The following is a 12,135-nucleotide window of genomic DNA, read 5'->3' as shown; positions in this document are numbered from 1 at the left end:
CCAGGACATAATGTAACAGACCAGGACATAATGTAACAGACCAGGACATAATGTAACACATGACATAATGTAACAGACCAGGACATAATGTAACAGACCAGGACATAATGTAACAGACCAGGACATAATGTAACAGACCAGGACATAATGTAACAGACCAGAACATAATGTAACAGACCAGGACATAATGTAACAGACCAGGACAGACCAGGACATAATGTAACAGACCAGGACATAATGTAACACATGACATAATGTAACAGACCAGGACATAATGTAACAGACCAGACCAGGACATAATGTAACAGACCAGTACATAATGTAACAGACCAGGACATAATGTAACACATGACATAATGTAACAGACCAGGACATAATGTAACACATGACATAATGTAACAGACCAGGACATAATGTAACACATGACATAATGTAACAGACCAGGACATAATGTAACACATGGCACAATGTAACAGACCAGGACATAATGTAACAGACCAGGACATAATGTAACACATGACATAATGTAACAGACCAGGACATAATGTAACAGACCAGGACATAATGTAACAGACCAGGACATAATGTAACAGACCAGGGACATTTTTACTTTCCTTGAAAACGAGGGCTGAACCGATAAAAAAACAATCCGCTTCGACAATGTTGACTGGAAAACGTGTCATTGATAAGCGACGGGCAGATTACTTAGACACATAGATTTAAAACATAGATTAGGCGTTATTAACGCTAACATTGAAGTGGATGGTGGGCATTCAAGCACTAAATCGTGCGCCCCCTGCTGGCACTGAAAGTGTTAAGATTCTTTTATCCCGTTTCGTTGGAGTTGATCGTGACGACGATATCTGAAGTTTTTAATGATCCATCTCACTCACTCTCTATCACCATCCATTGCCACAACAATCCTCTTTTTGTTCTTGTCCTGTGTATTTAATGAGATTCAGATAACGTGAATAATCTCTTTTTTAAATATAATTGACTACACAGACCTGCGGGGCATTGTCTGCAGATTGATTAGCGCGCCAGTATTGTGTCATAATAACTCCCCTCGTCTTGACAATGACGGAGAAAGTCTAGACAACGCCCCATTCTCCTGTAAAGAGAGGGAGAGAAATATGAGCCTCTCCACCAACATGGATCCTTTGTGTCGGAGCAGAGGGCCAGAGGCAGAGCCTGACGTACCAAGGGGGGCGGAGAGAGTGTCTAGAAGAGTCATGTGACCAGGGGAGTGTACACACACACACACACACACACACACACACACACACACACACACACGCATTGAGACACACTCTATAGCCTTAGAACACCCCCCCCCCCCCCCCAACGCTCAAGTCATCCAGGTTATTCCGTAAGCCTGTCGGTATAATTAACCCTTTCACTGCCGCACTACAGAAGGTTAACCCTTTACTATCACACTAACCGTCGGTTACCGTCGGTAGTGTGATAGTAAAGTGAAAGGCAGTGAAAGGGTTAACCTGCTGTCGTGTGGCAGTGAAAGGGTTAACCTTCTGTGTATCGTCGCAGTGAAAGGGTTAACCGGTTGGTAGTGCGGCAGTGAAAGGGTTAAGCAGGTTTACATCATCAGCATATATATATATATACACACACGTTAAATTATTATGTTTATCTTTCCTTAGGAACTCCGGGAACTCTAGATGAGACAGACATGCACGAACATAAACCTGCAGTCCATGTTTTCTCCTCTTTTTCTGTGATTGTGTAATAAATGGGATGAATCATAGTGTGTGTGTAAATGCTTCTCCCCGTGTGTGTGTACGTGTGTGTGCGTGCGTGTGTGTGTACCCTCCTCTCTCTGTTTACTCATATTGCATTTTGCACTGCTAAAAAATGTGCACATCACTAATTATTTTTAACTGTACATAGCCATCTCTGTTATTTAAAATTGATATAGTATAATATCTACATCCTGATCTGCACTGCACACTTTTAGAACTGTATAGTAATCTTTATGTTTAGTCATCTTATTTTATTCTATGCAAAATCTATTTTATTTGTATCTTATTTTATTATTAAGAATCTATCTTATTATTAAGATAGAAGCTGCTATGATCGAGGGACCACCATAAATAGAATTTCACTGTTCTTGCTGTAAAGTACTGAAATAAGTGACAATAAAGCAGTGTTTCCCCTAGGATTTTTTTCAGGGGCGGTGGTAGGCCCCCCAAAACGTTTAGTGTTGTCGCGGGGCGCGCGTGTCACGGATACGTGGTGTCAACAGTGTCGTCATAGACGCGCGCAGTAAAGTTTAAATATCCACATTATCTGGCCATCCTCAGTAAATATCAAACTTTCCAAAGACCAGAATTGGGACGGGCACGCGCGCACACACACAGAACACACACGCAGAAAGGGAGAATGGCTTATATAAACTATCCAGTTCATATATCAACTTATATCAACTATCCAGGTGGTTTTTATATAATTTAGCTAGCTCGCCAGCGTTACTGTGATTAAAGCAAACCAAAAGAAAAAAATATTTTGTCTTTCTTTTTTTTTATAATTTTATTTTTATATATCATTTGTTCAGGGGGGGTCCCGTTGGCGGGGCGGGCCAAGGCAATGGTAGGGGAAACACTGATAAAGGAATCTGAATCGGAACTCTCATACAGACCAGCCCAAGCCATGTTCTCTCTCTCTCTCTCTGTTTACTCTCTCATTCAGACCAGCCATGTTCTCTCTCTCTGTTTACTCTCTCGTACAGACCAGCCATGTTCTCTCTCTCTCTCTCTGTTTACTCTCTCATTCAGACCAGCCATGTTCTCTCTCTCTGTTTACTCTCTCGTACAGACCAGCCATGTTCTCTCTCTTTCTCTCTCTCTGTTTACTCTCTCATTCAGACCAGCCATGTTCTCTCTCTCTCTCTCTGTTTACTCTCTCATTCAGACCAGCCATGTTCTCTCTCTCTCTCTCTCTCTCTCTCTCTGTTTACTCTCTCATTCAGACCAGCCATGTTCTCTCTCTCTGTTTACTCTCTCATTCAGACCAGCCATGTTCTCTCTCTCTCTGTTTACTCTCTCATTCAGACCAGCCATGTTCTCTCTCTCTCTGTTTACTCTCTCATTCAGACCAGCCATGTTCTCTCTCTCTCTCTCGGTTTACTCTCTCATTCAGACCAGCCATGTTCTCTCTCTCTCTCTCAGTTTACTCTCTCATTCAGACCAGCCATGTTCTCTCTCTCTCTCTCTGTTTACTCTCTCGTTCAGACCAGCCATGTTCTCTCTCTCTCTCTCTGTTTACTCTCTCGTTCAGACAACGACCAGCCAAGCCATCTTCCGCCTGCAGGCAGGAGTGTGCATGCTCTTCCGAGACACGCTCACCCAGAAGGGTTTTGTGGAGATCCAGACGCCCAAAATCATCTCAGGTACCGACTCTGTTCCGTGCTGCCGTGACAAGTCCTGGGTTTACATTCCGATGAAGGCCGACGACACAAGCTCTCCGTTTTCCCGCTCTCGCTCTCTCTCTCTCGCTCTCTCTCTCTCTCTCTCTCTCTCTCTCTCTCTCTCTCTCTCTCTCTCTCTCTCTCTCTCTCTCTCTCTCTCTCTCTCTCTCTCTCTCTCTCTCTCTCTCTCTCTCTCTCTCCTACGTCTCCCCTCAACCCCCAGTACCACATGCTGGAAGCAGATTTATTTACTGCACTCAAAAAAAGGATTCTATAAGTGATTTGAAAGGATTTGGATTCAATAAGCGTGTTTTTAAACTCCAGCCCTAGTGATGACAGTCATAGTAACATAGTCAAGTATGTTTTTGCACCGATGACTTGCACCTTGTTTGTTTCATTCTCACTAGCTATGAGTGTTTGTACCAACGCCCTGTAGGCAATGAATAAAGTTTGACATGCATTGCATGTTTTTGTTTGTTTGATGAGATGTTTTGAAAGAGGTGTGTTCTCTGTGGTACCACCTACGGGCATGACTCACGCGCTGTGACGGGTTTCATCTGCCTGTCTGTCTGTCTGTCTGTCTGCCTGCCTGTCTGCCTGCCTGTCTGCCTGCCTGTCTGTCTGCCTGTCTGTCTGTCTGCCTGTCTGCCTGCCTGTCTGTATGTCTGTCTGTCTGCCTGTCTGTCTGTCTGTCTGCCTGTCTGCCTGTCTGTCTGTCTGCCTGCCTGTCTGCCTGTCTGTCTGCCTGTCTGTCTGCCTGTCTGTCTGCCTGCCTGTCTGCCTGCCTGTCTGCACGTTCCGTCGGTCTGTGTCTGCGGTACAAGTCATGAACTGAACATCCAGAACCAGCGCTGCTTGTAAAACAGCCTCTGGGTGGATATGTACATGAGGCACGATGATGGTGGAACACTGTTGGGCCACAAGGCCAATGAGGCGTGTTGCCAAGCTGCAGGGCTGCAGGGAGCGCTGGGCACATTGATCCAATCCCACACAGATTCCTCTAACCTTAGCCGTCTCTCTCCTTTCCTCTCCACCTCCTCCTCCTCCTCTCTCCTTTCCTCTCCTCCTCCTCACTCCTTTCCTCTCCACCTCCTCCTCCTCACTCCTTTCCTCTCCACCTCCTCCTCTCTCCGTTCCTCTCCACCTCCTCCTCCTCACTCCTTTCCTCTCCACCTCCTCCTCCTCACTCCTTTCCTCTCCACCTCCTCCTCCTCACTCCTTTCCTCTCCACCTCCTCCTCCTCCCTCCTTTCCTCTCCACCTCTTCCTCCTCACTCCTTTCCTCTCCACCTCCTCCTCCTCACTCCTTTCCTCTCCACCTCCTCCTCCTCCTCACTCCTTTCCTCTCCACCTCCTCCTCACTCCTTTCCTCTCCACCTCCTCCTCCTCACTCCTTTCCTCTCCACCTCCTCCTCACTCCTTTCCTCTCCACCTCCTCCTCCTCCCTCCTTTCCTCTCCACCTCCTGACTGTCTATTCTTCTGATAGCAGGTGTTTAATCAAAGATCCCCGCTTTCTAGTCTTGCACAAGGACCAATCAGCATGGGTATGGGCGGGTTCATTTTCCATTGATGGGGATTTGATTGGCTGTTTTTAAATAAAGCGCGGCCGCAGGATAAGGATAAGGATATCTTTTATTAATCCCTCACGGGGAAATAACGTTAATGTTAGTTCGGCCAGAGAAAAAAATACATGAATTAAAATAGTTGGACCTGCGAGATTTGTACTTTTTTTTTTATTTTTTTTTATTTTTTTTTCACTCTTTCTCCCCATTTTTCTATTTTTCTCCCATCCCAATTTTCGTATTATCCAATTCTTCCCTCCCCTGTCTCGAACGTTGCTAGACTATGCCTCCCACTGGTCGGCTGCAATGTGGATGAAGCCTTGCATCACGTGTCCCCTCCGGTACACGAGGAGGCAGCCGTCGCATCTTTTCACCTGCACAGCACGATCTCTCAGCGGCGAGGAGTAACGCGTGGGAGGCTCACGCTGCCCCCGTTACTTCCTGATTCTGCTGTACAGGCGCACCAACCGACCTGTAGGAGTCGCTGTCCACAACGTCCGATCCCCACCCACCGGTTTTCCCACCCCCTAATACTGCCAATTGTATTAGTATGAACGACCAGCCAAGCCGGAAGCAACGCCGAGAGCTGGGCTCGAACCCAGCATCTCCTGCGGAGATTTGTACTTTGTAAGGAGTAAAAAGTATGTTTTTCCCCTCTAAAATGTAATTGAGTACAAGTATACAAACCTAATAATACTCGAGTAAAGACAGTACAGTACGCAGAACGCTGCCGCTAGACTGCTCACAGGTACCCGGAAGAGAGCTCACATCACCCGTGTGCTAGACTGCTCAGGTACCCGGAAGAGAGCTCACATCACCCCTGTACTAGACTGCTCACAGGTACCCTCCTGTGACAAAATGGCATCCAATGTAATAAAGAAAGTCAACCAACAAACTCGATTCTTGTACCGGATCTCCTCTCTGGTAAACAAGAATACCCTGAAGACTCTGGCAGGAGCACTCATTCAGGGGTACTACGACTATGCTTGCACCTCATGGTACCAAAGCACCTCAAAGGCGCTAAAAACAAAATTACAAACATCTCAAAACAAACTGGTCAGACTACTGCTTGACCTTACTCCTAGAACCCACCTCACCCCTGCCCACTTTGACAACCTAGGATGGCTTAGAGTAGACGACAGAGTACAGCAACTTGCAATGGGCCTGGTCTACAAGATACACTACACGACCAAGGTACCCATGTACATGTCAAAATACTTCCCAAAGGTCAGTGAATACCACGATCACAACACCAGAGGGAGCTCCACAAATCATGTTAAACCCAGATTCGGCTCAAATAAGGGACTAAACACGTCGCAATTATGCCACATCAATGTGGAACGCCCTACCCAAAGCTGTAAAGGAATGTGGATCACTACCCACTTTCAAAACCTCTCTCAAGGGACACCTACGGGAGACTGCAATTCAACACTGGCCCCTGTAAATATCCTAACCCAACCCCCTCCAATGTCATTTACCTAGTATGGTTTTGTCAATAGTCCAATGTACAATTTTGTTTGTTTGTACAGTGTCTCCCCCCCCCCCCCCCCTCAATGTACAGTTTTGCTTGTTTATACAGTGTGCCCCCCCAACCACCTCCAATGTAAATTACCCAGTATGGTTGTCAATATCCCAACGTACCCAACCCCCCCCCCCACCCAACCTCCTCCAATGTACAGTTTCTACGTCAAATGTATATACTCCCTTTTCTTGACTCCTTCTGTATCACAAACAGTACTGTATTTGCAAATCTGGTATGTCATGAATGTATAGATGTAGCAGTACTGACTATCTGTATGTCATGTATGTCATATATGTCCTGATGAATTGAAAATGGGGGACCCTGATGTAAACAAGACGAAAATCTTTCTCTGGTCTGCATCCCCTTAACAATTGTGTGTATTGAGCTGTACTGTATTGTACCCATTCTGCAATCTGTTAATAAAGTTTTCAATCAATCAATCAATCAATCACCCGGAAGAGAGCTCACATCACCCCTGTACTAGACTAGAGACTAGACCTCTGGAACAGCATCCCCACGTCCATCAAATCTGCCCCCTCCATCGAGTCTTTTAAATCTGAACTCAACACCCATCTATACCGCCTGGCCTTCCCCGACTCACTCTGACTCTCGCCTTGCTTGTTGACGTGTTGTTTTGTTTCTTTGTCTGTCCGTTGGTTGTTTATATTTTCTGTTTATTCTATACTTTAGCACTTTCCTTTGTTTTTAGCTATGCGACTTACTGTGAAGCACTTTGGTTCACAAGTAAGTGTCAGTCATGTCTAAATGTGCTATACAAATACATTTGATTGATTGATTGTTTGAGTACTTAAGTATTGTAACGAAGTACAATTACTCAAGTACTTTACACCCCTGCACTGAACTATGGTCTGGTTCTCGGGTTTGAATTGAGCTTGTGGTGAAACTGAGTCACTTTCACTTCCTCATCTTTTTCATCAGAATTTTAAATCTGCCGCCTTTTTTCAAACATGCTTCTTCCGTTGGAGGCATCTGTGAGGATCTGCGGTGTGCTTTCTGAAAACCACACGCTCCTGCCACCTCCCATACAGTGAACAACACACACGTTACATAATCAAATAATACACTGATGCAAGTGTCAAATACGAAAACATTCATGTGACACATATTTATTATTTGTTGGTAGAAAGTAGCTGAACAGAAAGTGCTGTGGCGTACTTTTTATATTTTTTATCTTATATTTTGCACATAATCACACACACATCCCAAAAGTGTTTTGCACATTGATTTAGTTTGACAGTTATTGAGAGTAAATGAGTTTGAATATGGCCCCCAGTGATGTCATCGGGGACATTGGATCTTGTGTTGTGTTAATTACAGCATTACAATGAAATTATACGGTAACAGTCCCTATAATAAATATAAAACATGTTCATCATTTCATTGAGCTGTAATTATAACACAACACAAGGATGTCAATGTCCCTGATGACATCACCGGTGGCCATATTCATTCATAACTCATTTACTCTCAATAGCCTGTCGAACTAAATGAATGTGTGCCAAACTGTCACTGAGTTTTTGGACGTGTGTGAGATTATGTGCAAAATAAATCTGCAGGTTTCTTTTGGTGAAGTGCCCCTTTAAGACTTTATAAGATTTGTAAATTTTTTATTAAAAGTTGTCATTATCACCCCCTTTAGTCGTGCCAGTCTCCACATTCGATTTTCATGTCGGAGTCGAAAATAATAATAATTATAATTTTTTTATTTTGTATTATTATTTGATTATTTATTGTCAGTCAGCTGAGCCGATCAACGTTCTGAAGGATTATCTGAAGTGCCTATTTATGTGCAATACCCCCCTTTTTTTTTTTTTTTTTTTTTTCTTTTTATAACTTCTCTTTTTCCCCCTTTCTTTTTCCGTTTTTCTCCCCTCCCAATGTTAGTCGTTATGCCAATTCCCAATCCCCTTCCTGGTCGTTGCGCACTCGACCCCCTACCGTCGGTCTGGGAGGGCGGAGACTATCACATGCTTCCTCCGACACATGTGTACCCAGCCCACCACTTCCTTTCACCTGGCAGCGCGGACTCTCACTGGGGGAGTGTAACGTGTTGAAGGATCACACTACCTCTCCCAGATCCTTCCCTCGCTGTGCAGGCGCCCCGACCGAACTGTAGGAGTCGCTGATTACAACGACCAGGACCCACCCTCGCCGGCTTCCCACCCGCTAACCGCCAATTGTGTCAGTATGGACGGTCGGCCAAGCCGGAGGTACCGCAGCTGGATTCGATCCCACTGGCTCTGTGGTGGTAGACAGACGCTTAGTCCGCTGCGCTACCCGGCCGCCCCAATACCATTTGATTTTAATGATCCATTCTATTAAAAAGAATAACTGAATTTAACTGAAACTGAAACATTTTAACAGAATTTAAACTGAAACAGAAAATAACAATTTCGTGTTTTTTTTGTTTGTTGTTTATTTTTTACCTTCCAGCTGCCAGCGAGGGCGGTGCCAATGTGTTCACTGTGTCCTACTTCAAGACCAGCGCCTACCTGGCCCAGTCCCCGCAGCTCTACAAGCAGATGTGCATCTGTGCCGACTTCGACAAGGTGTTCTGCGTGGGCCCAGGTAACAAGCTGTTCAGTGCCATGTGACTAGGGCTGCACAATTTTGGGAAATAATCTAATTGCGATTTTTCGGACAGATATTGCGATTGCGATAAAATGTGCGATTAAAAATAAAATAAAATGTAAGCAGCCCCACAGAGGTTTATTGTAAAATGCGGCTTGCATCTGGCCTACGCGGTGGGTCTGTTCGAGACGCATGTAGTCTTTTACCAACCCACTTTCAGTTTTCCGCGATCTGATTGGCCACTGACGTTTCTCTCAGCGCCAATCGCGTTACGCCTAGTTCTATCACTGGTTAAGCTTGGTGACTCTTTCGAAGTTGGTTAAGGTTGGAGTTTGGTTTAGAGCAGGGCGATAGAACGCCTGCCCTGATTCCAAACTCTAACCTTAACCAACTTCGAAAGAGTCGCCAAGCTTAACCAGTGATAGAACTAGGCGTTAGCTAGCTAGCAGGCTGTTAGAGCCAGAACTAGGCGTAACGCGATTGGCGTTGAGAGAAACGTCAGTGGCCAATCAGATCGCGGAACCCGAACGCGGAACTGAAAGTGCGTTGGTAAAAGACTACACACGTTCGGGACACCGAGCCTGAAAATTTTTCTTTTTACCTGGGAATGGATACCGGTACCCAACGGTAAATCTTTTCTGTACTTTACTCTCTGAAGTCTAAACTTCACAACACACAATCTAAAACCCCTTACCTCCCTCTCCCAAACCGATCTTGTATCTCAATGGGACTTCCTGGTTAAACAAATAATAACAAATAAAATAAATTGCGATTTTTTTATTTATTTTTTGCGATTTGATAATTGCATCATTCCAAATCGTGATTTTGATTTAAAATCGATGAATCGTTCATCCCTACATGAGACTGTGGGCCCAGGTAACAACCTGCTCAGTGCCATGAGACTGTGAGGTATAAGCTGCCATTGGTAAATGGTAAAATGGCTGCATTTATATATCGCTTTTATCCAAAGCGCTTCACAATTTGTTCCTCACATTTGACCCGTTCACTCAAGGTTGCCAACCTGCTCAGCAATTAGGGGTTAAGTGTCTTGCTCAAGGACACTTCGACACGCTCCCCGGGAGGGGCGGGAATCGAACCGGTAACCTGACAGATTACCAGACGACTGCTCTACCTCCCGAACCACTGTCGCCCCTCGCCCTGTCTATTTCAGTCCGAATTCTCCTCCCCTTCCTCTGTCTGTGACTCCTCCCCTTCCTCTGTCTGTGACCCCTCCCCTTCCTCTGTCTGTGACCCCTCCCCTTCCTCTGTCTGAGACTCCTCCCCTTCCTCTGTCTGTGACCCCTCCCCTTCCTCTGTCTGAGACCCCTCCCCTTCCTCTGTCTGAGCGAATCGAATCGTGGTCAAATGAAGAGATTTAATGATGCATTGAATCGTTGCCTGAAGAATCGTAATCGAATGGGCGGCTAGGTGGTGCAGTGGGCAAGGCGCTCACCACCAATGCAGGAGACGCTGGGTTCGAGCCCAGCTCTCCGCATTGCTATCAGCTTGGCTGGTCGTTCATACTAACACAATTGGCAGTGTTAGGGGTGGGAAAGCTGATGGGTGGGGATCGGACGTTGTGGACAGCGACTCCTACAGGTCGGTTGGTGCGCCTGCGCAGCAGAATCAGGAAGCGATGGGGGCGGCGTGCCCTCCCACGCAGACCCCCAACGCTGAGAGATCACGCTGTGCAGGTGAAAATATGCGACGGCTGCCTCCTCGAGTACCGGAGGGGACACGTGATGTAAGGCTTCGTCCACATTGCAGCCGGCTTGTGGGAGGCATGGCCTAACAGCGTTCGAGACAAGGGAGGGTAGAATTGGATGATACGAAATTGGGATGGGAGAAAAATAGAAAATGGGAGAAAAAGTAGATAAAAAAAAAAAAAAATCGTAATCGAATGTAATCGCTGTGAGGTCGCATCGTTACACCCCTAGTGACTAGTGTATGATTCAGAGTTATAGATTATCATTCCCAGTTGTATAGATGGCTCAATAGCACCACTGTCTGCTAGGAAATCTACATAAAGGGGCAGGATGCAGTTAAATCTACATAAAGGGGCAGGATGCAGTTAAATCTACATAAAGGGGCAGGATGCAGTTAAATCTACATAAAGGGGCAGGATGCAGTTAAATCTACATAAAGGGGCAGGATGCAGTTAAATCTACATAAAGGGGCAGGATGCAGTTACAGCTCCTTCAGTAGAGCTGGGTGATTGACAGTATAACGCTATTTGTTTTTTTCCAGTACAAATGACTATATTCATTACTTTATTTATTACTATATATACGACAGTATAGTATTTATTACTATATATTACGGATGGGCATTTAAAAAAATATATATCCAGATCGATTGATCGCATGATATACTCGATTAATCGTGTATTACTCGTGGAGGGAAAAAAAATATATATATAAATAACCTTTTTATTTAATTTTTTTTTATTATTATTAAAACGTAATTTTGTTCATTCCCGTATATGTCTAATGAAACCAACAAACAGTTATAATCTTACACATACATGTGAAAAAAATATTTTAGTTTTCTTTCATAAAAATTATTAATCATTTAAGATAGAGTTGTCTCATAGCCACGAGTAATCGATTACTCACGCCCATCCCAAATATATATACGACAGTATAGTATTTATTACTATATATACGACAGTATAGTATTTATTACTATATTTACGACAGTATAGTATTTATTACTATATATACGACAGTATAGTATTTATTACTATATTTACGACAGTATAGTATTTATTACTATATATACGACAGTATAGTATTTATTACTATATATACGACAGTATAGTAAACATCCATACCTTTGCATGGTTCCCCCAACAATTTGTGTATAATTACTTTATTCATAGTCATTTTCCTTAAAGGCCAACTTGCAGGTTGTATTTTTGTTCAATAAATAATGTGACTAGGCCAACGCTGACTTTCATGAAGAGGGGGGACAAAATTATCGAAATTGACCCAGTTTTAGCGTTTTTATCAAACATTTTGTTGACCAAACCACAAGCT

At 44.3% G+C, this 12,135-nt stretch overlaps 1 pseudogene across 1 annotated transcript in view; it reads left to right on the top strand.

Moving 5' to 3' along the window:
- The window catches only part of LOC311228225 (aspartate--tRNA ligase, cytoplasmic-like), a 159,489-nt pseudogene that overhangs the window by 133,638 nt on the left and 13,716 nt on the right, over nucleotides 1-12,135 (top strand). The window contains exons 9-10 of the transcript XR_014621054.1: nucleotides 3,292-3,403; nucleotides 8,960-9,094. The product of XR_014621054.1 is annotated as an aspartate--tRNA ligase, cytoplasmic-like (transcript). The remainder of the gene's footprint in view (nucleotides 1-3,291; nucleotides 3,404-8,959; nucleotides 9,095-12,135) is intronic.

This window comes from Notolepis coatsorum (assembly GCF_963971535.1).
Source record: "Notolepis coatsorum genome assembly, chromosome: 5".
NCBI lineage: Eukaryota > Metazoa > Chordata > Actinopteri > Aulopiformes > Paralepididae > Notolepis > Notolepis coatsorum.
The sequence above is the reverse complement of the archived record's forward strand: the minus strand, read 5'-3'. Positions and strand labels throughout refer to the sequence as shown.